This window comes from Pseudorca crassidens, chromosome 1 (assembly GCF_039906515.1).
Source record: "Pseudorca crassidens isolate mPseCra1 chromosome 1, mPseCra1.hap1, whole genome shotgun sequence".
Lineage (NCBI taxonomy): Eukaryota > Metazoa > Chordata > Mammalia > Artiodactyla > Delphinidae > Pseudorca > Pseudorca crassidens.
The window spans coordinates 85446303-85462357 of record NC_090296.1 but is presented as its reverse complement, the minus strand read 5'-3'; the positions used below and the strand labels follow the sequence as shown (position 1 = coordinate 85462357).

The window sequence follows — 16055 nt, the reverse complement described above, 5'->3', positions numbered from 1 at the left end:
AATTCCTAGTGGCCAAACTCAATTACCACTCTTCAGTTCTTATCCTTAAGTTTTTGGCCTTTGTCCTAAGGTATTTGACACCGCTGACCATTTTACCCTTCCTAAAACCTGGCTTCACCCCTGGGCTCTACTATGTCCCTAGCTCATTCTCCTACCACTGACTTCCTTCTTAGTCTCCTTTATTTACTTAACTCTCATCTTTTGCAAATTACCTACGCGTTGATCCTCTGCAGAGCTCCCCCTCTCCTTTTCTCTATTCAGCTAAACACACTTCCTGAACAATCTCTTCCACTCCCATGCCCTAAGTTACCAACCATATGCCTATGATTTCCTAAACTCTATGGTCTCTACACACCCTTTCATTCTTTTAGGAAGAAGCCAGAACAAAACAAAAGTGATATTTATCAAATCTCTGGGCAGGAAGGAGGAGGAGAAGAAGATGGGATAATTTTCTAAGCTTAGAAACAAACACAATGAAAACACAGGTTTGACTGCATAAAAATTTTAAAGTTCTGTAAACTAAGACAAACAACACAGAAAATAAAATAACATGTACATATATTAACTACACATATACCTATAAATATATAACTTGATAAATAAATGGAAAAATCAAGAAATTTACTAAAGAAAAAAGTGAGCTATTACTTAAAACCACTGAAAATGTTCAACATTACTAGCAATTTAGGAAGTTCAATTCAGACCTATTAATTTTTTTTATAATGAGGCAATCCATATAACTTTTATTAAATTTTTAAAGCTGTCCTTGGGGCCCCCAAATTAAGAATTACCATTCTAGATATATTTCTATTCATGTTCTAAGATTGCCATTAACTTTTTGTTGTTGTTTTGTAACATTATTTGACAACCAGCAGTTAGTTCTCATCCACATTGACTGTAGATTTTTTAAAGTAGTGACAGGTACACAGGTAACAATGTATAGAGCTTGTATGATGAATCTTCACCCTCATTACATTTTCTGGACAAACACACATGGATATAGTATGCAACATTCCTTATTCCTTTGGCCCACATAGTGTGGTGAGCCTGGTGTCAATGCACACATCTAGAGTTCCCATCTCTTTCATGGAAAATTTCTGGATCTCTCTGAGTGCCGGCAGGGCACTCTTCTTTTTTTTTTTTGGTGTGCTGGGTGGCATGTGGGATCGAACCCATGCCCCCTGCAGTAGAAGCAGAGTCTTAACCACTCCAGGAAACTCCCAGGGCACTCTTCTTGAAGCTCACTCCACGGATGCGCTTGTGAATGGCGATGACATATTTTATTCTCTGGACACCACCTCACTGATGGCAGAATGGTCCTTCTTCTTACCACCCTTCTTTGCAGGAGCCATTCTGCCAGGTCCAGGTTAGAAAGGAAGAACGCAAGGTATTGCTGCATTTGCTTTTTAAATAACATTATAATATGTTCTTAACACTCAAAATCACCCCTACCACATTTCAGGCACTCTTCTAGATGCTAGAGGATACAGCAGTGAACAAAACAGATAAAAATCAATGTCTCCCTGAAGCTTATATAGGATTCTAGTCTGGGGGTAGGGAGAAGAGAAAAATTAAATAAGTAAAACATATAACATGTTATATGATGACTAAGTGCTATGGAAATAATTCAGGAAAGAGACTAGTAGGGAAGGGTTACAAGTTTTGATAGTGTGGTTAAGGCCTCACTGAAAAGGTGGCATTTACGTAAGACTTAAAAGAGTTGAGGGAATAAGTCATATCTGGGAGAAGAATATTACAGGAAAAGGCCCTCAGATGGGAGCTTTCCCAGGGTGTTTGAGGGATAGAGGGATAGCAAGAAGATATTAGGACTAAAGAGAAGTGATAGAGAGGAACAATAATAGAAAATGAAATCAGAAAGGTAATGGGGGAGGAGGAAGAAGATCACTTAATATCCACCATGGGCCCTAAGTATCTCCACACACCTCTACTGAGTATGTCAAAACACAAGGCCTTAACTGTACTGATTCTGAGCCACTTCTGTAGCTACTCACACAGGCAATTAAGTAAGCCAAAGCAAGGCAACCACAACATGACCACTATACCACTGCTCACTCCCAGGGGCTGGGTGAGAAGTTGGAGGTTTAGGGGCAGTAGGAGATCACAGCTCAGTTTTGGACAGGTCAAATTTGAAATCCTATTAGATATCCAACTGGAGATATTGTGTAGATAACCGAATATGAGTACAGATTTCAGAGAAAAGGCCAAAGCTAGAGGTATAAATTTGGAAGTCAACAGTGTACGAGACTAAATGAGCCGAGGAAATAAAAGTTTTTTTGTTGTTTTGGCCACACCGCACAGCTTGCAGGATCTTGGTTCCCCAACCAGGGATTGAACCCGGGCCACGACAGTAAAAGCCCTGAAAGCCCAGAATCCTAACTACTCTGCCACCAGGGAACTCCCACAAAGATTTCTTTTTAAAAGGTAATGACCAAGGTGTGAGCCTGGAACATTCTACCATTGAGAGGAAGGGAGATTAGGAGACCATGATATAGGAGAACTAGGAGAATGTGATGTCCTGGAAGCAAACGGAAAAATGGTTTCAAGAACAAGGAGGTAATCAACTGTGACAAAGTTGCTGACAGATTATGTGAAATGAGGAATGACCAATAGATTTAGCAATGTGGAGACAGATGGTCACAAGGTATAATTCTAGAGGACTAGTGGGTTCAATATCGTAACTGAATTCAAGAAAAAAATGGAAGGAGGTTAATTGTAGGTATGGAGACAAGAGTTTCACTCTAAATTAATATTTATTTATTGAATGAATGATGAATGAATGCATCCCTAATCCTATCAAGTGTGCAATGAATTCACATACTTTGCCCATGGAAATATAAAACAGTACAATCTCTTTGGAAAGAGACCTAGTACACATCCCAACTAGTTTTTAAAATGCATAAGATACACGGATAGATAGATAGATATTATACCTCTAGAAAGGAATTCACCAAGATGTTTAAGGACTGGTTATCACAGATTGTAAGATTATAGCTAACTTTAATTATCTTCTATATAATATTTCTATATTCTTCAAATGTTCTACAATGAACATGTATAACTTTTATAATCAATAGCTTTTAAATGTTCATAGCCTATATCAGAAGATATATCTAAGTATTGCTTCTAAGGAAATAACCTGAAATTTAGAAAAAGTTTAATGCACCAAAATTTTTATCATGGTTTATTTAAACAGTAATAGCAACATCCAAGTTTCCAACAACAGGGGTTAGAAAAAGTTTAAGGTATGTTCTCTCAATGACATATCAAGCAGTCATTTAGAAGGATGTTGGTTAACTGGGGAAATGCTTATATTAAAATTAACTAAATAGAGACTTCCCTGGTGGCCCAGCGGTTAAGACTCTGTGCTCCCAATGCAGGGGGCCTGGGTTCAATCCCCAGTCAGGGAACTAGATCCCACATGCCGCAACTAAAGATCCTGCATGCAGCAGTGAAGATCCTGCATGCTGCAACTAAGACCTGGCTCAGCCAAATTAATAAATATTTTTTTAAAAAAAAATTTTAATAAAATTAACTGAATAGGGACTTCCCTGGTGGCGCAGTGGTTAAGAATCGCCTGCCAATGCAGGGGACATGGGTTCGAGCCCTGGTCTGGGAAGATACCACATGCTGCAGAGCCACTAGGCCCGTGAGCCACAACTACTGAGCCTGCACTCTAGAGCCCAAGAGCTGCAACTACTGAAGACCACGCACCTAGACCTCGTGCTCCACAACAAGAGAAGCCACCGTAATGAGAAGCCCGCACACCGCAATGAAGAGTAGCCTCGGCTCGCCACAACTAAAGAAAGCCCGCACACAGCAACGAAGACCCAACACAGCCTAAATTAAAAAATAAATAAAATAAGATTAACTGAATAAATGTGAATAGGTGGGTAGTGGACTAGTCATATGTGATTCTCTCCCTAACCAACTCTAAAACAACAGTAAAATCATTTTTTAAAAGAAAAAGATGACAATGAAGACTAAAGGAAGAACAGTGGCCGAGAGAGGAGGAAAAAAAAAAAGACTAAAGGAATAAAAAAAAGGACAAATAACAAAAGATGTCAACAAATTTTTGGAATTTAGAAAAATGTTTAAGTGATTTAGGAGAACAGAGTAAGTGACAAATTAAATGCCTAGCAAAGGGGTTACAAAAATGAACAAGTCATTTCACTTTATTCAGTAAATGTTTGAAAGCAATTGTCCACTCACGTGTTTTCATTCCACAAATGCTTCCTAAGTGCCTACTAGAGCATACAAAAGTAAAAAAGACAAAGTCCTTTAAGGAGCTTACCTCCTTGTCATCTAGATTTCCATTTTGAAGTGTGTAAGCTAAGCTAACATAGATTCTACCTGTCACTTAAACCAATACTTTCAGGAAGCCAGCAGGAATGATACATTGAACATACAAACTCTTTCTAGCTAATTCTGAAGAGTGATACCAAATGTCACTGCATACTTCCTCAGGAGGCATATAATTACTCAGAGTAACAGACCTCTTTGGCAACGCTTAAGAAAACTCTGTCCTTAGGGGGGTTTTTGTGGGTTTTTTTGCGGTAAGCGGGCCTCTCACTGTTGTGGCCTCTCCCGTTGCAGAGCACAGGCTCCGGACGTGCAGGCTCAGCGGCCATGGCTCATGGGCCCAGCTGCTCCGCGGCATGTGGGATCCTCCCGGACTGGGGCACGAACCCGTGTCCCCTGCATCGGCAGGCGGACTCTCAACCACTGCGCCACCAGGGAACCCCTGTCCTTAGGTTTTAAAATTACCTCTTAACACAGTATTTAGTGCTTTCCTTGTAGTGTTCACTGCTTTGAGTTTTCACGTATCTAAAGATACCTGTGGTAGATTTCTTTTAGAGAAAAATTAAAACTTCAATATTCTATCTATGCAAAAGCATTACTGACTCTACTCATCTTTTTATTTTTTTGGCCGTGACACACAGCTTGCAGGATCTTAGTTCCTTGACCAGGGATTAAACCCAAGACCTGGCAGGGAAAGCGCCAAGTACTAACCACTGGACCACCAAGGAATTCCCATCTACTCATCTTTTTATCAGGTGAACAACAATGGAAAATATTTGTTTGGCGTGACCATGAGGTTACAGGACTGCTGAAGCGAGCATAACATTAACATTAAAAAATTCATAGCATAACATTAAAATTCATTTGCAGCAATGAGCTAGAGAAACTGGATAGAGGCCAAAGATTAAATGCAAGGTGACCATTATTAACAATACCCCTAGTCAAAACTAGAAATCAAAATAGGAATAGTTCCTAGCTGCAGAAAAACCAAGAAACAGAAGTACAATGATGACTTCCACCTTCCTAATGGAGATTATGCAACATGTGGATAATTTATATTGGTGGTCGTATCATAGGAAAAATATATCTACGTGAACAATCTGAGCCAGTCATCCCCAACTAAGTGGTTTTTCACATTATAACTTAATAGTTAATATCAATCTCCTAATAACAAGACCCTTCCTATCACAATTTGCATCAAAATGTTATAAATTAAATAAGTGGTAGCTATGGATTATCAAGAGCCTTTGGTTCAAGCCAAAAGACAACTGAGAGACTTAACTAGATTTAAAAAGTGGTGGTACAGGGCTTCCCTGGTGGCGCAGTGGTTGAGAGTCCGCCTGCCGATGCAGGGGACATGGGTTTGTGCTCCAGTCTGGGAAGATCCCACATGCCGCGGAGCAGCTGGACCCATGAGCCATGGCCGCTGAGCCTGAGCATCCGGAGCCTGTGCTCCGCAACGGGAGAGGCCACAGCAGTGAGAGGCCCGCGTACTGCTAAAAAAAAAAAAAGTGGTGGTACAAACAATCCAATTCAAAAAATAGAGGAAGGACTTGAAGAGACATTTCTCCAAAGAACATATACAGATTGCCAACAAGCACATGAAAACATTCTCCACGTCACTAGCCATTAGGATAATGCAAACTAAAACCACAATGAGATACCACGTCATGTCCATTAGGACGGGTATAATTTAAAAAAAAGAAAAGAATAAGTGTTGGGAAGAAAGTGGAGAAATTAGAACCCTTGGGCATTGCTGGTAGGAATATAAATTGGTGCACTGTGGAAAACAGGTGAATTCTCAAAAAGTTAAACACAGAATTATCAAATGATCGAGCAATTCCAATTCTAGGTATATACCTAAAAGAATTAAAAGCAGCGGCTCAAATAGAACTTCTACTCCAATGTTCATAACAGCCTTATTCACAACAGCCAAAAGGTGGAAACAACCCAAATGTCCACTGACAAACAGATAAACAAAATGTGGTATATACAAACAATGGAATGCTACTCAGCCCTAAAAAAGGAAATTCAAACACGTTACAATATGAATAAAACATAAAAACATCATGCTAAGTGAAACAACCCAGACACAAAAGAACAAATATTTTGTATGATTCCAGTTATATGAGGTACCTTGAGAAGTCAAATTCATAAATACAGAAAGCAGAATGGTGATTGCCAGGGACTAGAGGAGGAGGGAATGGGTACTTAGAGTTTAATGGGTACAAGTTTCAATTTGGGCAGAAAAAGTTCTGGGGCTTCCCTGGTGGCACAGTGGTTAAGAATCCTGCCAATGCAGGAGACACAGGTTCAATCCCTGGTCTGGGAAGATCCCACATGCCACGGAGCAACTAAGCCCATGCGTCACGACTACTGAGCTTGCGCTCTAGAGCCCGTGAGTCACAACAACTGAGCCTGTGTGTCACAACTACTTAAGCCCGCGCTCCTAGAACCCGTGCTCCGCAACAAGAGAAGCCACCGCAATGAGAAGCACGCGCACCACAACGAAGAGTAGCCCCCGCCTGCCGCAATTAGAGAAGAACCATGCGCAGCAACAAAGACCCAACGCAGCCAAAAATAAATAAATTTTAAAATGAAAGAAAGAAAAAGTTCTAGGGCTTCCCTGGTGGCGCAGTGGTTAAGAATCCGCCTGCCAATGCAGGGGACACAGGTTCGATCCCTGGTCCAGGAAGATCCCACATGTCGTGGAGCAACTAAGCCCGTGCGCCACAACTACTGAGCCTGCACTCTAGAGCCCATGAGCCACAACTACTGAAGCCCACGTGCGTAGAGCCTGTGCTCCGCAACAAGAGAAGCCACCGCAATGAGAAGCCGGCACACCGCAACAGAGCAGCCCCCCCTCGCTGCAACTTGAGAAAGCCCAAATGCAGCAACAAAGACCCAATGCAGCCAAAAATAAATAAATAAAATAATTTATTTTTTAAAAAAAAGAAAAAGTTCTGGAAACAGATTGTAGTGATGCACAACAAAGTAAATGTACTTAATGCCACTGAGCTATACAATTAAAAATGGTTAAATTGGTAAATTTTATGTTATGTATATTTACCACAATAAAAAGTGATGGTAACATTTTCAAGGAAGCATCCCAGGTAAAATTTGAGTAGAATTGCTAAGATACAACTTTATTCCCTCCTTTGAAAAGAATCTGGTATAACAATCAGCTGATGCGAAATAACCTTTGTAAAGGATGGATAAATCACAGTGCTACCAGTTCACTCCTTCTTATCTCAAAGAATGATCCTTTCTGTACCTGAAATTCTGTTTTAATACAATGTTTGTAAGATGAATGAATCCTTTCCATCCATCCTTGGGCCAATTAATTGCCCTGATTTTCAAAATAATCCACATTGTGGTCCCAAAGAATCCCTTAATCTTTTAGCTCCCATCATTGCCTGCCAAATATCTTGCCCTTCAATCACAATGGTTTACTACTACACCTGAACATAATTTATACTGATCTTCCTCTGTAAACTCTGCTTCTCCCTTTGGAATTCCTATCTCCCCATTTTTAGTAGCAAGATAGCTGAGATCTAGAACTTAGAAGCCAGATTATCTGGGTTCAAATTCCGCCTGCACCACTTGTTAGCCACGTGACTTTGAACAAAGCACTGAGAAAGTAAAACTGACACTGCCTTGCCACCATTATGAATAAATGTCACATCCCATAGATAGGGAGAAAGAAAATACTTTGTATCTTGAGATAAATTTAAAAATAAGGGCTTCCCTGGAGGCACAGTGGTTAAGAATCCGCCTACCAATGCAGGGGACACGGGTTCGAGGCTTGGTCCGGGAAGATCCCACATGCCACGGAGCAACTGAGCCCGTGCGCCACAATTACTGAGCCCGCGTGCCACAACTACTGAAGCCCACGTGCCCAGAGCCCATTCTCCACAACAAGACAAGCCACCGCAATGAGAAGCCCGCGCACCGCAAGGAAGAGTAGCCCCCACTCGCCGCAACTAGAGAAAGCCTGCACACAGCAATGAATACCCAACATAGCCAAACATAAATAAATAAATAAATAAAAATAATTTTTTTTTAAAAATGAGTCACTCTCTGTAATTCTGATCCCCAAAATAAATGAAATCTTGAGCACTTTCTGTAAGCTTGGACTCCCTAACTAAACTTTTTCCCTAACTTTTAAAATACTGGTATCCAAAAAAAATGTTATGCAACAAAAAAACAACCCAATCAAAAAATGGACAGAAGGAAAAAAAAAAAAAAATGGACAGAAGGTAACAGACATTTCTCCAAAGAAGACATACAAATGGCCAGTAAGCACATGAAAAGCTGCTCAACATCATTAATTATTAGAGAAATGCAAATCACAACTACAATGAGGTACCACCTCACACCGGTCAGAGGGGCCATCATTAAAATGTCTACAAATAACAAGTGCTGGAGAGGGTGTGGAGAAAAGGGAACCCTCCTACACTGTGGGTGGGAGTGTAAGTTGGTACAGCCACTATGGAAAACAGTATGGAGGTTCCTCAGAAAACTAAAAATAGAATTACCATATGATCCAGCAATCCCACTCCTGGGAATATACCCAGACAAAACTATAATTCAAAAAGATAGGGACTTCCCTGGTGGCACAGTGGTTAAGAATCAGCCTGCCAATGCAGGGGACATGGGTTCGATCCCTGGTCTGGGAAGATCCCACATGCCAAGGAGCAACTAAGCCTGTGTACCACAACTACTGAGCCTGCACTCTAGAGCCTGTGAGCCACAACTACTGAAGCCCGTGCACCTAGAGTCCGTGTTCTGCAACAAAAGAAGCCACCACAATGAGAAGTCCATGCACCGCAATGAAGAGTAGCTCCCACTGGCTGCAACTAGAGAAAGCCTGCGTACAGCAACAAAGACCCAACGCAGCCAAAATTAAAATAAATAAATAAATAAATTTATTTTAAAAAAAGATACATGTAGCCTGATGTTCATAGCAGTACTGTTCACAATAGCCAAGACATGGAAACAACCTAAATGTCCACTGAATGCATAAAGAAGACGTGGTAAATATATATACATTGGAATACCACTCAGCCATAAAAAAGAACAAAATAATGCCATTTGCAGCAACATGGATGCAACTAGAGATTATCATAGTAAGTGAAGTAAGTCAGAAAGAGAAAGACAAATACTATATGATATCAATTATATGTGGAATCTAAAATATGGCACAAATGAACCTATCTACAAAACAGAAACAGACTCATAGACACAGAGAACAGACCTGTGGTTGCCGAGGTTGGGGGGAGGGGTGGACTGGGAGTTTGGGGTTGGTAGATGCAAACTACTACATTTAGAATAAACAACAAGGTCCTAATGTATAACACAGGGAACTATATTCAATATCCTGTGATAAACCATAATGGAAAATAATATTAAAAAGTATGTCTCTATGCGTATAACTGAGTCACTTTGCTGTACAGCAGGGATTGGCACAGTGCTGTAAATCAACTATGCTTCAATAAAAAAAATTTTTTTAAAAGGCACCAAAAAGTGTTATGACCTTTGTGGATATAACAATCATGTTAAAAAACTGCTGTTTTCCACCATGACAAACTAATGTAAACTCAATAACTTTGGTGATCAAATGTTTTGTCCCAATAAATGCCTGTATTTTTTGATTCAGTGAGCCAGTCAAAATCTGACTCCCACTATTTTGCAAGTAGATCTCTATTCTTTTCTAAAAGCTTTAGTTCCTGAGATTTCCTTTCCTGTTACTTTAATTCCAAAATGTTTCTTATTTTTCCTTTTAATACTTATTTCTTTTGTAATACATCTCCTTTAAATGACAACCCAAAATTCTAAAGCCTCCTTTTGACCTCCACCTCCAAAATCTCAGTGCCCCTCCCCAGAGGTAACCAATATTTAAATTGGGTGTGTATCCTCCCAGACTTTTCTTTTTTAATGATTTTCATACATATATATGGAATCATTGAAAACATACACCCTAATCTCCAGTTTCTTCATTTCTGTAACTGGAATGGAAACTACACCTGTCTCATAGGGTTGCTGGAAAGACTAAATGGAAAAAAAAAAATCACATAAAGTGCTATGTGCACTGTGCTTATTAGCACAAAGAAAAATCCCATTCATCTTTCAAGGTCCAGCTCAGATCACAGCTTCTCCATCAAGTTTACCCAGACTATTCAACTGCTGGTAATTTCATTTTTTCTCCAGTGAAGTTTCCTCAATACTCACTGGACATATCATACAGTGCCTTGGGTCATGGCCCATCCTATAGCTAGTAAACACCTGGGGGGCAGAAATTCAGTCTCAGTATCCTTCAGAACAACTGACACAGGGTTCTATACAAAGTAGGTACTCAATAAATTAAAATACTGAAAATTTCTAAGAAGCAGAAGCCCATGTAAAGTTTCTTCCTGACACACCTAGTAACATTCAAGTGTTTTCAGACTTTTAACTGTGTAAAAGGAGCTGCCTTAGGTTATCAAGTATATAATGAAAGCAAATTTCTATTAAGTAGAGACCCAAAATCCCACTGATAAAGCATTCTATGTTTGTCTATTTTTTTTCTCCATTTAGAGTTTAAGTGCTTGGGAGGCAGGCAAATCTAGTAACTTTATTAATAAAATATATGTAATAATGCTATTATATAAACTCAACTAGGTTTATATAATGAATATATTCCTTAAAAGTCACATCTAAGTTATTTCACTTTAAATGCACTGGAGAGAGCCAAAAAGGAAAAAAATTAACAGATATACAAATATAACTACACAATATTGAACAAGAACAAGGACAGCACTGGGAAGTATGTAGAATTATGTAATATAATGTTCATATTTCCTAAATCAACCCTTTCTGATGAAGACTTTTCTTTCTTTCTTTTTTTTTTTTTTGTTTTGCGGTACGTGGGCCTCTCACTGTTGTGGCCTCTCCCGTTGCAGAGCACAGGCTCCGGACACGCAGGCTCAGCGGCCATGGCTCACGGGCCCAGCTGCTCCGCGGCATGTGGGATCCTCCTGGACCAGGGCACGAACCTGTGTCCCCTGCAACGGCAGACGGACTCTCAACCACTGCGCCACCAGGGAAGCCCGAGACTTTTCTTTTTTTGGCCATGCCACACAGCTTGCAGGATCTCAGTTCCCTAACCAGGGATTCACTGCCAGGCCATGGTAGTGAAAGGGTGGAATCCTAACCACTAGGCCACCAGGGAACTCCCTGATGAAGACTTCTCAAAATAAAAGTGAATGTGAAAAATTTCATAAAAGTATAAAGGTTAAATTGCATTTAATTATACATTTGACAAATCACTTTTACTGTAAAGAACAACAGTCCTGAAATAAGACACCTAGCACATTTGCTGCTCCCTGGTTACAATACTTATACATGGTGACCCTATAGGAGTAGGCTCTCCATGACCCCCAGGAGCAGATGGTCAAGTCCATGCTGCTCCTGGCCCCAAAGCTAAATGAGGCCAACCTCACCGTGGAGCTGATGAAGCTCTTCACGCAGCTGCAGGCCAAGGACGAACAGGGCCCCATTCGGTGCAATACCACCATTTGCCTGGGCAAAATCAGCTTCTACTTCAGTACCAGCACCAGAAACAGGGTCCTCACCTCCGCCTTTAGCTGGGCCACTAAGGACCATTTTGCACCATCCCAGGTCACGGGTGTTTTGGGCTTCACTGCCACCCACAACCTCTACTCGATGAACGATTAAGCCCACAAGATCCTACCTGAGCTCTTACAGCCTCACTGTGGATTCTGAGACATCTGTGCAGGATGAGGCCTTCAAGGCCATTCGAAGCTGCCTGTCCAAACTGGAGTCTGTGTCAGAGGGCCCTACACAGCTGGCCAAAGTGGACTTCTCATGCAGCCAGCTGCACAGGCTGGGCCATGACAGGGGTCTCCTTCCTCACCTCTATGCTGATCCATGCACACCCCACAGCTGCTCCAGCCGAGACCAACGTCCCCCAGAGATCCATGCCCAAGGGACTTCCTTCCCTAGCCCTCACCCCTGTCCCTGCCATACCCATGACCTAAGGCCACTGGGAGATACAAGAGGGCAAGGACACATAAGAGGACAGCAGTGCTGCCAACAGATGGGAGGACGAAGACTGGGGCAGCTTGGAGCAGGAGGCCAAATCTGTGTCGGCCCACCAGGACTTCTGGGGGCCAAGACAGCTGGGCTGGGCAGAGCGGCAACCCCGGCCACAAAGCCCCAGAGTCAGACTGGAGCAGCTGGGAAGCTGAGGGGCTCGTGGGAGCAGGGATGGCAGGAGCCAAATCTCCCAGAGCTGCCCCCTGAGGACACACAGCTGGCCAGCAAGTATAACTGGGATGGACCGGAGCTTAATGACAAAGGCGACCCCTTCGCTGCCCTATCAGCACATCAGAGGAGGCTGGTGCCCAGCCGAGACTGTGAGCCAACAGGCGAAGACCGAGCTAAGCTGGAAGAAGTGAGAGGAGCATCAGCGGGAGATGGAGGCCAACTGCGCTGAGAAAAAGGTGGCCAAGGACCCCATGAAGCTGAGAACTTGGAAGGTGGACTGAACTGCCAGTGTGGGCGTTTCCCAGCCACAGAGAGCAGGCCCCGCAGATGTATGTATTATACAAGCCATGTGAGCCCAGCCCACCTGGCAAGAACATCTCACGTGTACATAATCAGAGCCACAATAAATTCTATTTCAAGGAACGAAGGGAGGGAGGGAGGGAGGAAGGAGTATATGACAAGGTTCCCAACCTCAAGGAACTTTCTAATAGACATATGAACTGAACACATGGAAAAAACTAAAAAACCACAGATAACATAGATGAAGTATTAAATCAAGTATAGTAGACTGATGCTATAGGAGTTCAGAGACAAGGAAAACAGCAAAGACTGGAATCAACAGAAAGTCCTGCAGAGTACAGTTCCTCACCCTGGGTTGACTATTAATGAAAGTAAGACTCCTCTGAGCAATCATCAACAAAAATCACCTTACTAGACTATTTTGATAAGTGAAATAGGTATGGTCCTTGTCTCAAAGTGTTTATAATCAAAGAGGATACAGAATAAATACCAATTAAGACATTATAGGGCTTCTCAGCTGGCCGCTGAGCCTGCGCGTCCGGAGCCTGTGCTCCGCAATGGGAGAGGCCACAACAGTGAGAGGCCTGCGTACCGCAAAAACAAAACAAACAAACAAAAAATTATAGCTCATCACCAGGGAGCCTCAAGAGTGCTGCTAATAATTTTTTCTTGATTTAGGCACTACATCAAGGGTATACTCACTTTGTAAAAGTTCAACAAGTTGAACATTTATGATATCTGCACTTTTCTATATGTATGTTACACTGTAGTTCATTTTAAAAAAAAAAAAAAAGGATTATAGCTCCAGTCCTAACCATTTTCGTAGGGTGCAGTTATACATCTCCCACTGCCTACTGGACAATACCATCTGGATGTCGTGCCCCCACCTCAGACTCCATCTTGCCTTCAAAAACCAAAATCCCTCCAGATTTTTCTGTTTTGATCAATGGTAGATAGTCAAGCTGAAAACCCTGGATTTACAGGACTCCTCCAACCCAGGCGATTTATTAAGTCCTATTTCAAATCTAGTAAGGGCCAGGTACGTTTCCAGGTACAAGAATATAGCAGTGAAAATGACAAAGTCCCTTCTCTCATGAAATTGACATTCTAAGGGGCAGTGACAAACACATTTTTAAAGTCAGATAATGATTACATACTCTGATGATAGCAACAAAGAATGAAGCAATAAGGGACGGTGCTTTAAAACTGGTGGTCAGGGGCTTCCCTGGTGGCTCAGTGGTTGAGAGTCCACCTGCCGATGCAGGGGACACAGGTTCGTGCCCCGGTCTGGGAAGATCCCACATGCCACGGAGCGGCTGGGCCCGTGAGCCATGGCCACTGAGCCTGCGCGTCCGGAGCCTGTGCTCCGCAGCAGGAGAGGCCACAGCAGTGAGAGGCCCGCGTACCGAAAAATAAATAAATAAATAAATAAAAATGTTTAAACAAATAGTAATTAATTTTTATAATGATTCCCTATTTTCCATAAAGATGACACAAGAATGTCTGTTCCTATCCACATCTTTACTAGCATGCCACTCAGAAGGCAGAGTATACTCAAGAAACAGAATTAAGGAGAACCTGAGAAAATAAAGTATGCCTCTGCATGAAAATATTTCAATCTGGAAAAATCTGCTTTTTTCAAATCTACTATTTGAAAATGGCACTGTGGTTACCTCTATTGATCTAATTATCTTAAATTCTTACTGGCAATATAAAATGCTGGTTGCAAGAACTAGAACTATTTAAAATAAAAGCGCAGTTACAACACTTTAAAAAGAACTGGGAAGTAACCTGCAGTGCTGAAAAGCTTTCATTTTGAAAATATAAATATAGTTAACAGCTTGGAAAACAGTCTGATTGACACTAACATGCATAATCCTGGGAGGAGGAGGAGAAACGTACATGTGTACTCTGACCTCTCTTTCCAAATTTAGTGAGTGCAACTTGCGACAAAATTCTCATGATTTTCCAACCTCTATATTAGGCTCAGGGCTATGGACTATCCCATTCCCACTCCCTAATCCTAAAGCCCTAGAGTATCACTTCAAGCTATCCCACACCTTGTCTATGAAATCAAGACTCCACAGTTCCAGGAAAAGTTCCAGGAGGTAGTTATGGGCTGTCAAAACACTGCAAAAGGCATTTCAGTTTGTAAAATATTGATGATGTTGATGATAATAGCAACAAATATTTACTAAGTGCTTACTATATGCCAAGCATTGTTTTCAGCACTTTACATTCTTATCAATTCTCACAGCAAGCCTAAAGTAGACATCATTATCTCCACTGTACTGAGGAGGAAAAGTGATGAGAAAGTGGTGGGAACAAGACGCCTTCACAGAGAGAGGGGGGAAAAAATGACTGGTTTAAAAAAAGGAACACGAGGGCTTCCCTGGTGGCGCAGTGGTTGAGAGTCTGCCTGCCGAAGCAGGGGACGCGGGTTCATGCCCCGGCCTGGGAAGATCCCACATGCCGCGGAGCGGCTGGGCCCGTGAGCCATGGCCGCTGAGCCTGCGCGTCCGGCGTCCGGAGCCCGTGCTCCGCAAGGGGAGAGGCCACAACAGTGAGAGGCCCGCGTACCGCAAAAAAAAAAAAAAAAAAAAGGAACATGAAGTAAGTAAGTAAATAAATAAAATGTTAAAAAGATCACGAAATTAGAAGAGCAAGGGACTTTTCAAAAGGAACACTAGAAGCTAGAAGCAGGTCCTTCAAAAATTCTAAAAGAAAATGAGTTCCACCATAGAGTCCTCATATTCTATCTTCTTAGATGGTAAAGGTGGTGGGTATATGATAGGGATCATCAAACTACTAGGTCTGATGCCTACTTTTGTAAATAGTTTTACTGGAACACGGTCACATCCATTCATCTATGTATTGTCTGTGGCTGGTTTTGAGATACAATAGCACAGATGAGTTGTTAAGGCAGAGACCCTCTGGCCCACAAAGCCTAAAATATTTATTATCTGGACCTTTACAGAAAAAATTTGCCAGCACCTGGTCTATGAATATAAGAAACAATGATGGCCATGAAAAATGGAGGGCTGGGATTCCCTGGTGGCACAGTGGTTGAGAGTCCGCCTGCCGATGCGGCGGACGTGGGTTCGTGCCCCGGTCCGGGAGGATCCCACGTGCCGCGAAGCGGCTGGGGCCGTAAGCCATGGCCGCTG

At 41.9% G+C, this 16055-nt stretch overlaps 1 protein-coding gene and 1 pseudogene across 3 annotated transcripts in view; one reads left to right on the top strand and one right to left on the bottom strand.

The window, feature by feature from the left end:
- Positions 1 to 16055, bottom strand: part of MGA (MAX dimerization protein MGA) — a 157644-nt gene that overhangs the window by 122784 nt on the left and 18805 nt on the right. The gene's annotated exons all lie outside the window — the stretch shown is intronic.
- On the top strand, positions 11745 to 12869 carry LOC137230252 (N-terminal kinase-like protein; annotated as a pseudogene).